The sequence below is a fragment of the Felis catus genome, chromosome D4 (assembly GCF_018350175.1).
Source record: "Felis catus isolate Fca126 chromosome D4, F.catus_Fca126_mat1.0, whole genome shotgun sequence".
In the NCBI taxonomy this organism is placed as follows: domain Eukaryota; kingdom Metazoa; phylum Chordata; class Mammalia; order Carnivora; family Felidae; genus Felis; species Felis catus.
Window position 1 is genome coordinate 87,508,416 of NC_058380.1, and position 11,209 is coordinate 87,519,624.

Below are 11,209 nucleotides of genomic sequence, written 5' to 3' on the forward strand. Positions count from 1 at the left end.
CAAATCCGACTGCTTTCCTCTCTGGCTCAAAACCCTCCCCTAGCTCCCCAGTGCCCAATGGAGATGGTGCAATCTTTATACTGTGACAAGTCACAGGAACGTCCCCCACTCACCTAGGCCTCATAAAAGAGAATCTTGACCTTGCCTGTTCAGCTCTTCTCTCTGCCCTCTGCAGAGAGCTCTATCCTTCCAAGTCCGGTTCCAGGGAGAGGCAGGAGTGCAGAGCAGGGGGGAAGGGGAGGGGCGTGCAGTCCCGGCTGGGTCATCTCTGGACTGTTCTTTACGGTGGGGGGGTGGGGGGGGGCTCTGTGAAGTGGGGAGATCAGAAAGGGAACAGAGAAGTCCCTGAGGCCGAGTTGAGCTGCCTAGCGAAGTGCTGAGAGAGCAGAGAGAGGCCAGGGAAGTCATACTTGGAGGGCTGCAAGTGAGGGGTTCTGGAGTAAAACATGCTACGTTAGCCCTGGAGGAAGAGGTGATGGGATTGAGCAGCGTGGCTGAGGGGTAGCAGTTGGATCCCCCTTGATATTCTTTGCAAGAGAAAAAAATATTGGACCCCCCTCCACGAATAACACGTGGCTGCTGTCTCAAGCTTCTTTGAATGAGACTCTGCAGGGCGAGGGCCACTTGGGTCCCAGGAGCTACTCGGGTTACATTTATATGATCCGTGATCGGCCTACCTTCTTAACTCTGGGGCTCATCTCTTCACCCTTTTCCTCCCCCAACTCCTCGTCCAAAACCCACCCTGCAGCCCGATCTAGTTCCTTGACGCCCCCTCAGCCTTGCTGGGACTTTGGCAGGAGCCCACTCTCACCCCCACACCTGCGCTCTTTTGAAGTATGTGGCCTCCCGGGCTCTCTGTCCCCCTGCCTTGGTCACCGGATTGACATGCACAGACTACTTCCTCCTTGCTTCCCACAGTAGAAGGATTTCTTTTTTTTTTTTTTGGTGCAGTCTTAGAAGAACAAAAACTTGGCGTGCAGGTGAGTTTTACCCGTCTGTTTACAACACACAGATAAATAATCAGAATATCCAGGGAATGAGGCTGCCTGGCCACTGTATCTCTCTGGTTCGAAATAAAGCACAGTAATTAATAAGTTAAAAACACCTACTGGACCCTTACTATGTCCCAGATACTCGATGGGGTGCTAGCAATAGGAATGTAGATAATGGAACTCATTCCAAACCCTAACCCAACCCCAACCCCAATCCTGACCCCAACACTAGCCCTAAGTCTAACCCCAACCCAATCCTAGCCCAAACCCTGTACCAACTCTACCCTTAACCAAAAACCCAACCCAAACCCTAATTCTTTAAAAAAAATTTTTTTTAAATATTTATTTTTGAGAGAGAGAGAGAGAGAGAGAGAAAGAGAGCACCAGCAGGGGAGGGGCAGAGACAGAGAGGGAGACACAGAATCGGAAGCAGGCTCCAGGCTCCGAGCTGTCAGCATAGAGCCCCATGCAGGGCTCGAACCCACGAACCGTGAGATCATGACCTGGATCATGACCTGAGCCAAAGTCGGAGGCTCAACTGACTGAGCCACCCAGGTGTCCCCCGAACCCTAATCCTAATCTTCGTGTTACAAATCTTTCCATAAATGCGTCTCCTTTTCTGTCGTAGTCAGTGGAGTGTGCTGAGTAATAATGAAACTCATCTGATTCTGAATCATCTGGTGCCTTCAGACTGGAAAAGGCAGAAGGCAGGTGAGACCAGGTTGAACACTGGCCGAATCCAGGGGATGACTTTGAAAAACAAGGTATATTTTAATGTAAATCCCCATGAATTTATGTTGTGTCACCATCCTTAGGGGACCGGCCCGACTAAGCCAGCGCCTGCTGACCCCTCCCCTACCCCTCCCTCCGCACCTCCCCCCACTCCTTCCCCTCCCCAGTCACTGGCCTCTGGGTCACAGAGACCTTCTTCAGTGAATGCCTCGGCCCCCTCTGGCCTCCAGGCAGCACGCACTCTTCCCTTTGCCTGAAATACCTTTCCTCCCTTCTCACCAGGCTGACTCTTGCTCACTCCTCGGGCCCCTCTGAAATGTCACCTCCTCAGGGAGGCCTGCCCTGCCTGCTCTCTCCCCCAGACTCGTTTTTTATTGCCTTTGTGCTTATGGCTCCCGCGCCTTTTTTTTTTTTCAGGGCATTTATGGATATTTGTGGCCGTGTGTTTATTTGCATGTTTCTTTCTTTCATGTCTGTCTCCCCAGCCAGACAGTGACCTCTTTCAGGGCAGGGACTGGGTTCGGCTCCCTGCTTACAGCCCCAGGACCTAGCACAGCACCTGGCCCACAGCACACCCACAGAAAGCTTTGTTGAATGAACGAATGAATGAATGCATGCATGCGTTTTCCACGGCTTCGTAAAGGCGAAAGGAAGATTCCTGCTAATTGAAGCTCCTGGCTAGGGATGTGTGTCCTACGCCCCGGGGGCTGAGCCTGGGGAAGCCAGGAGAGAGGGGCTGGGTCCCTCCCAGTGCAGTCTGCCATCCACTTCTTCTGTCGAACTCTTCCAGGCTCACTTGGAAACAAACAGAGGATTTTTTTTTTTTTTTTTTTTGAGAATCCATTTCCTCATTTCAGATTCTCCACCACACTGAATGGGAGGTCGGCAGGTATCATCCTCACTGTTTTACAAGATGCTTTTGCCCAGAGAGGTAAAAACACTTGTGTGGGTCACCCGGTTGGTCAGCAACGGTGCCAAAATCGTTTCCTGGCCCCCAGCCCTTGGCAACGAACCTTCCTTTCTTTCTGCACCCCCCCCCCCGCTCCCCAATCTGGAGGTGCTCAGCTCTGCGCCAGCCTCCAGGGACTTGGCAGGCTGGCAGCTGCCAAGGGGGACCCTGACAGACCCCAGGCTCATCTTTGCATTTGTTGACAGGCACGTTGGAGCCATTGCTGGAACCAGCCTTGGGCAAAGGAGTCAGAAGTCAGCACCCCAGGAGCCCCAAACAGAGAGGGTGGATTTTTTCACACCCAAATGGAGTCTTCCTTTCTGGAGGCTCAGGAGAAGGACCTCACTACGGGTCACTGCTGTTTGTTGAGCACACGCTGGTGCCACGCTGGGCGAATTGCTTGTTATCTCTGTACAGGTTTACGATCACTCAGCGGACCGGACGAAGAAACTGGCACAGAAAGGTTCAGTCACTTGAGCAAGGCACCCAGCTAGCTAGCTAGCTAGTTAAGTGTTGCTGGTAGGATCTGAACCCAGATCTACTGACGTATAGACTCTTAACCTTATACTTCAAGGCAAAGAAAATCCCAGGGGTGCCGAGGAGACGCTGTCGAGATGTCCCGGAAACCGCGCGGCACAGAGAAGCCCACGGACAACCCCGGGTGTGCGTCTCGCGCACTTCGGACCTCCGGGGGCGGGGCGGGGGCGACCCGGGCCCCGCCCTCATTTCCCGTCGCCTCGGCCCCGCCCCGCGCCCCGCCCCGCGCCCCGCCCCGCCCGCTCCGGCCGCGCTCGGCTCCGCCCCCGCGGGCAGCGCGGGCTTCCCATTGGCCGCCGTTTCCATGGTTACGCGGGGGCCGGTGGCGCTGCAGACTTCCCGACACGTGTCCCCCGGAGCCGCCCGGAATTTGACAGGGGACCATGTGCGCGGCAGCGCGGGAGCCAGACAAAGGGCCGGGGGAGGCGGGGAACGAAGCCGGCGGAGAGGCCGGGTGGCCGGGCAGGGATGAGCCGCCTGCTTCTCCCGCGAGCTGGAGCAGTCCCCCACCTCCTGCCTTTTTTTTTGTATTTTGAAGGAAAGAAAAAATAAACAAGAATTGCTGTGGAAAGCGAGGAGGGAGACGTTTCCAGCCAGTCCCACCTGCTCTCCCTCCTCCAGGGAAAACTGGGTACGCAGGCATCATTTCCGCCCTGAGACCCCACCGTGTCATTCCCTACGCCACCCGGCCCCCGGGCTTGTCACCGCTCCCTGACCTCAGTCCTTGAGGTTTAAATCCTCTTTCTCTGGCTTGTTTAGGAAGCGAAAGCTTAACAGTGCGGTTGTTTTGATGCTGCAGAAATGCGACCCAAGGAATTGTGGGGGATCTTGCTACCCCCGTTCATCCTACAACAGCGACCTCACTCCAGTAGCGACCATGTAAGGACGCTTCCCCCGCAATTTCTCCCTGGGTCCCTGGCCTCTGTGCCCAGCGAGGGCCTGGGCTGGGCGGCTCAGGTCAGGGCAGTAGACAGACTCCTGTCCCCATGTGTTTGTTGTCCTGTGGCCTCTTGTGGTTGATGGTATTGCCATCTTCTCAGTCCCCAAGCCAGATGTCCCCTCTCCCAGCCCCCACGCCATCACCAGCTGAACCTATGACTGCCGTGATGCCTCACCACAAACTTAATGGCTTGAAACAACACAAATCTACTCTCTTACAGTTTTATGGGTCAGAAGTCTGACACAGGTCTCCCTGGGTTAAATCCAAGGCGGCGGTGGGCAGGGCTGTGTTCCTTCTGGAGCTGGAGGGGAAGAATCCTTTCCTTGTATTTCCAGGTGTCAAGGCTGCCCGTGTGGCTTGGCTGGAGGCTCCCTTTCATCTGCAAAGCCAGGAGAGGCCCACTGAGCCTTTCCTCATCCTGGACACCAACTCTTCTTCCCTCTTCCATTATTTAAGAATGCTTATGATTACCATCGCCACCCGGATAATCCAGAATAATCTCTCCATCCCCAAATTAGCTGGTTAGCCATCTTTTTTTTTTTTAATTTTTTTTAACGTTTATTTATTTTTGAGACAGAGAGAGACAGAGCATGAACAAGGGAGGGGCAGAGAAAGAGGGAGACACAGAATCGGAAGCAGGCTCCAAGCTCTGGGCTGTCAGCACAGAGTCCGATGTAGGGCTCGAACTCACGGACCGTGAGATCGTGACCTGAGCCGAAGTCGGCCGCTTAACCGACTGAGCCACCCAGGCGCCCCCAGGGTCCCTTTATTGTCCTTCCCCGGAACCTGAATGGGCTCATCCCTGACCACCTTGGCTCAAGAGACCTGTGTCTGCCTCCCCATGTGCCCCCACCCCTGCCCCCCACCACAAGCCCTCGAAGGTGACATCTGGCTAGCTACTTTGGCCACACTGCCCAGCATGGGATCGCCCAGTGACTTGTTTCCGGGGAGGGTCGGTGAGGAGACCATCTGGGCTGTTCTGGGAAGCAGAGGAAAAGTTGGATAGAAAAGTCCTTTCCCTCACGGTGCACAAGGACCTTTGCCCTGCTTCTGGCGGGTGGAATGGAATAAAATTCACAGCAACAACAGTGGGGGCCACCCTGCCCTCCGCTTCGTACTGTACCACCGCCTCGTGAACCGATTCTCACCACAGCCTTGGGAGATACCACCCGTCCTCTGCGCCCTCTTTTATAGATGCAGACCCTCAGGCCCTCGACGTTAACCATGAACGGGCTTCCGGAGGGACCCTGGGCCAGGATGGTGTCCCGGCTTCTGTGTGGAAGGGTGGTGGTCATTTGTCGTTCCTTCATTCAGTGGAGGGGCGGCCCCTCCTCGGGCGGGGGGCTGTGGCTGGCCCGGCTTTGGGGGTTGGCCTTGGGGGTTGGCTTCGGGGGTTGGCCGGCCCCCTCGGAAGCGGAAGCTTCCGGGATGCGCTGTCCTTGTTGTTTGCCGGCCTGTTGACATCTTCTCCTCTCCCCGCCCTGTCCCACCAGGATGTGCCGGCAGGAGGTTCCTTTTCAAGAGTAAGGGAGGGGCCCGGGGAAGCTAGCGGTCACCAGGGACAGCACTTCCGCTTCCGTTGGGGGAGCTGAGAAAGTTCTGGAGCCGGATGGTGATGTCGGCTGGACAATGGTGTGAATGTACTTGATGCCCTGAGCTGTCCGCTTCAAAGCGGCTCAAAGGTGAACTTTTTATGCGACGTGTATTTGACGGCAATAAGAGGTGTTTGCTGACTTTTTGAACGCCAGCTGCCCCTTGCACACTTGACATTGCTCAAGGCTCCCGGGGGGCCGCACGCGTCCTCATTCCTCTGTGGGAACGACGTCCAGGAGGGTGGCAGCCACCCCCTTGGCAGATGAGGAGACTGAGGCATGGAGGCCGGAAGTGGTGACTCTGCATTTCAACCCGATATACCTCTAGGGGGAAGGTGCAGTGTGGCCCGGGGTTGGGTGTTCGGGCCCAAGACGGGTCTGCCCTTCACTGTCGCACGGCCTTGGGCTTCCCGCTGCTGGCTTTCCTCTTCAGACAACTGGGGACAATGATAGTGTCCTCTCCGGTGCAGCGACAGCATTTGGCGAGATGGTATTGGAAGGATTTAGCACGATAGCTTGGCCACCATCAAAAATCAGATCCCCTCCGGAGTCGGCTGATGCTCCCTCTTGGTGCTACGGCGGACGGTGGGCATCCCCTTCAGCCTTGACAATGGTAGGAACCAGCTAGGAAGCCTCTATTTGACGGATGGAGACACTGAGGCTTGAAGCTGTGCCCGGGGTGCCGTGGGAGGGGGGGAGGGGTGGCCCCAGGCTGAGATTGAGAAAGGCGTGTGCAATGGGTCTGGGGAGGGACAAGGATTAGGCCGGGGAGTGAACATGGGGGTGGGGAGGGTGGTTCACAGCTCGTCCACTTTTAAGCGTACAGGCTCGTCCCGGGGGTGGGTGGGGGAGGGTGGGGGGGGGATCTAAATTCAGCTCCAAGCGGGAAAAGGAACCCTCTTCTCCTTCATCTCATCCAGCCCCCTTCTGGAGTTATGGGGGAGGGCTGGAGGGCTGGAGGTGGTCTAGGATAAGGGTGACGTTTATTTTAGCAAAGGCTTGGCAGGAGGACGGTGAGGGACAATTCACGCGCATAGCTGGACGAAGAGTGTCCAGCAGAGGAAAGAGTAAATGCACAGGCTCCTGGGGGCCCCTGAGGGACAGCAAAGGGGGCCCTGTGGCCAGAGTCAGGGTGAGCAATGACTTCAGGAGACTGAGGACAGAGGTCGGGCGCCGCGGGGGGGGGGGGGGGCGTCAGCCACTTGGGGACTTTGGCTTTTGCCAGGAGAGAGGTGGGAAGCCCTTGGAGGATTTTGAGCAGAATGTAATCTGATTTACAATTTAACCACCCCCCCCCCCCAGCTGCTGAGCTGGGAGTAGCGAGGACAAGGACCCAGGATGAGGACGAGGTTGGCAGGGGGAAGGTGTCATCTTTGGATGGGGGCCTTCGAGAAAAGGCAGAGTCAGGAATGACTCCAGAGGCTCTGGCCAGGGTCACTTGCCGGAGAAGGGGCCACTAGCTAAGGAAGCACCACAGGTTCTGAGAGGGGAAGAAGAGAAGTTGGTTTCAGTTACCTCGGAAATGCCGTTTGGACAACCAGGTGGCCATGAGCCAGCTGAGTCTGGGGTCCTCGGGGAGGGCTGGGTGGGGGTGTGAACGTGGGACCCGGGAGTATAAAGGGGCGAGACTGGCCCAGACCAAGTAGGACGTGAGGGAGAAAGGAGGGGCCTGTGTGGCTTTCTCAGGACCGCAGGACCAAAGTATCGCAAAGCCAGCGGCGGGACACGGTAGAAATGTATTCTGTCACAGTTCATGAGTGTACAAATCTGAGATCAGGGTCCCAGCAGTGTCGTGAGGGACTGAGACTCTGGCTGGCCCCCTTCCTTGCGCCTCCTGAGCTTCTGCTGGGGGCTGGCGATCCTTGGCTTGCCTCTGGAGTCATCTAGCATCCTCCCTGTGGGTCTCTGTCCTCCTCTTATAAGGACACCGGTCATATTGGGTAAGGGCCCCTCCTACTCACGTAAGACCTCGTCTCAACTAATCCCATCTGAAAAGACCCGATTTCCAAGTAAGTTCACATTCTGAAGTACTGGGGATAGGACTTCAATATTCCTTCCTTCCTTCCTTCCTTCCTTCCTTCCTTCCTTCCTTCCTTCCAGAAAGAGAAAGGGTGAGTTGGGGAGAGGGAGAGGGGCAGAGGGAGAAAGAGAGAGAGAGAGAGAGAGAGGGAGAATCTTAAGCAGGCTCCACACAGCACAGAGCCCAACACAGGGCTTGATCCCACGACCTGGGATCATGACCTGAGCCCAAATCAAGAATCACATGCTCACCCGACTGAGCCGCCCAGGCATCCCTTCAATATATCTTTTTAAAACACACTGTATTAAAATTTTTCTTAGTTGACATATTTTTAAATGTTCATCTATTTGAGAGCGAGCGAGAGAGCGGGATAGGGGCAGAGCGAGAGGGAGAGAGAGAGAATCCCCAGGCGGGCTCCTTGCTGTCAGCACCGAGCCTGGCTCTGGCCTCGATCTCACAGCCTTGAGATCGTAACGGTGAGATCATGACCTGAGCCGAAGTCAAGGGTTGGATGCCTAACCGATCGAGTCACCCAGACAGCCCATAGAAGATCTTGTGAAAATATTGTGGAAAAATACGCAAGATGTAAAATTTACCATTCTAATCACCTTTGAGCATACACTTCCCTGGGGATTAAACACAGTCACTTTAGACGCAGTCACATTTTTATGCAATCGTCCCCACATCCACTCATAGAACTTTTTCATTTTGCAAAATGAATCTGTACCCGTTAAACACGAACTCCGCCATTAAACATTTCTCTCCCTCTTCCCAGCTCCCGGCAGGTGCCCGAGGCAGGGTGGGCATCTCTAGAAGGAGGAGGGGGCAGCGGGAGTGGTGGGGGAGGGGCAGATGTTGGGGGGAAGTTCCTGGATCTTTTCTTGTTTCTGTCCTGCGGACAAGGTGGGTCATCGGGTGAGAGAGTCAGGGGAGACAGCTGATGGTCTGGGTGGTGAGGAGAAGGCACAGGACAGTGACCTAGGGGAGGGGTGAGTGGGTGGACCCAGGCAAGGAAGCACGAGAGAGAGAGAGAGAGAGAGAGAGAGAGAGAGAGAATCCCAAGCAGGGTCCGTGCTGTCAGCCCAGAGCCAGACGCAGGGCTCAAACCCATGAACCATAAGACCTGAACCTAGATCAAGAGTTGGACGCTTATCCGACTGAGCGACCCAGGCGCCCCTGTTTCGTCAATGATTAAAGGTCCCCCCCCCGTAAAAGCGCTAAATGTTTACTTTACAAGATTTGAAAAATTCCAAGCCACATCATAAGAAAAAAATTTAAATGCCTTTAACTTCACCACCCAGAAATAATTACTGTTAAAATGTGATGATCTCTTTGCAGCATGTTTTTCAATGTGTATTGACTGCTGTGGATTTACTGTGTTCAGCAAATCCTACTTCCCTTCTCTTCCGGGCGCCCGACTAGACTACATTTCCCAGCCGCCCCTGCAGGCAGGGAGGCACGTGATAGAGTCTGACCAATGGAAGGTGGGAGGAAGTGACATCACCCGCTTCTGGATCAGGCCCGTAAAATCTTTTGATCCACCCGGGGCCGTCTCTCCTCCCGCAGCTCAGGGGACTTAGCGAAGGACTCCAAGACCCTAGGGGGCATCCAAGCCAGTAGTTGGGATGCGCCTGCGTTCCTGAATGACCCCGGTGGAGCAGAGACCCCACCTCCCCATGATAGTTCCAGGAAGATGAGATGGCCCTTTGTTAAGTCATGGAACTCTGGGAGTTGTCTGTTAAAGCAGTCAGCCTGGTGCAGTAACGTCACATAAACACTGGAGTCATGCTGGGATACGTTTTTAGGCTTATTATTATTATATTATTATTACTACCCCTGCTTAGCATTTATCGTAACCTTCTCCAATATTATTAAACAATCGTAGCACGATTTTATTTATTTACTTACTTATGTATAAATGTTTATTTATTTATTTTGAGACAGTGGGAGCGAGCCTTCATGCACGAGCAGGGGAGGGGCAGAGAGAGAGAGTCAGAGAGAGAGAGTCAGAGAGAGAGAGAGAGAGAGAGAGAGAGAGGGAGGGAGCGTCCCAAGCCGGCTCCACGCTGTCAGCGCAGAGCCCAACTCGGGGCTCGAACCCATGAACCGTGAGATCCTGACCGGAGCCAAAATCAAGAGCCGGGCGCTTAACCGACGGAGCCACCCAGGCGCCCCCTCTTAGCACGAGTTTAACGGTCGCCTGTTACAATGACAGATTTACCCGGTGCCATATGGTCGGATATTTAGGTTGCTTCCAACGTTTTGCTTTTTCATAAGTCATGCCCCAGCAAACACCCTCATGGCAAATCAGGTCACCCCATCTGGAGGCGCACCGGTTCCCCCCCCCCCCCCCCCGCCTCAGTTTCCTGCCTCTGAGCCTGTCCTCCGCCCCGTGCTTAAAGAGGTGCCCAATTCCGCAGGGACTGTTTGTAAAAAGGAGCGTAGTGGGGTGGAAAGGACGTTCTGGGACCCAGGTGTGGGAGAAACCTTGCTCTTCCTCTCAGTGCCCGCCGCGTGCCCTCGCGCCCCCTTTCCTGCCGCTGTCATGGTCGTGGAGGAGGTGGGGGGGTCACAGGACCGAAGGTCGGCAGACATCTGGTCAGCTCGAAGCCCCAACACCTTGTGAGGCTGGCTCCTCTGCAGGCAGGGGGTCTCTCTCTCCCGTTTCCCGTTGCGGATGGTGCCTGGCTCTGTGGAACGGTTCACGGGGTCTAAGGGACTTGGGAAGGAGTGACGTGTCCCACGTGCTGTCCCCGCGCCTGCGCAGGCGGGGCAGTTTGGGGCGCGCTGCTCTGGGGGCATCGCGTGGGCGTTCGCCGAGGTCCACTGCGGACTTCGTGCCGCACTTCTCACGTCGGGGTCCAGCATCTTTCCCCCTGTATTGGTTTCCTGGGGGTGGTACCGTAACAAACAAGAGTGCCCGAGCTGGGTGGCTCAGGACAACAGAAATCTGTTCCGCGTCTGGAGTCTAGAAGTCTGAGATCGAGGTATTGCCAGTGTGACTCTTTCTCTGAGGACCCTGAGAGTGGGGCGGGGGCGGGGTGGGTGGGGGAATCCTTCCTTGCTTCTAAAGCTTCTGGTGGCCCCAGGCTTGTAGAGGGATGGCTCCGGTCTCTGCCCGTGACCTCTCCTCTACGCATGGGTGGGATGGTTAGGACTTCAACGTATCTTTTGGGGGGGATATAATTCAATCCACAATGCCCTCGGTGGGTCCTCTCGGATCCTGGGCTTCCTCCATTCAGCTGCGGTGACAGTCTCTGCGACACCGTGCTCAGTCCCATCTGCTTGGGGACCCTTAGCCATTTCTGCTTTGCTGCAGCCTTACCGTGTGGGATGCAGTGTCAGGGCCAACGTGGACACATCCTGGGGGGCCCAGGCACCATCTTGGATGTCCCCACATCCCCTAAACCTGTCTGAATCGCTCTACTGCTCCGGGGCCCTCAGACC

At 55.5% G+C, this 11,209-nt stretch overlaps 2 long non-coding RNA genes across 2 annotated transcripts; both read left to right on the top strand.

Moving 5' to 3' along the window:
• Nucleotides 1-1,473: 1,473 nt before the first annotated feature.
• On the top strand, nt 1,474-3,337 carry LOC111557627. The gene is made up of 2 exons (XR_002737855.2): nt 1,474-1,756; nt 2,880-3,337. It is a non-coding gene; the product is annotated as an uncharacterized LOC111557627 (long non-coding RNA).
• A 126-nt stretch (nt 3,338-3,463) lies between these two features.
• Nucleotides 3,464-4,767, top strand: LOC109493991. The gene is made up of 3 exons (XR_002737856.2): nt 3,464-3,841; nt 3,970-4,089; nt 4,486-4,767. It is a non-coding gene; the product is annotated as an uncharacterized LOC109493991 (long non-coding RNA).
• The last annotated feature ends 6,442 nt before the right edge of the window (nt 4,768-11,209 follow it).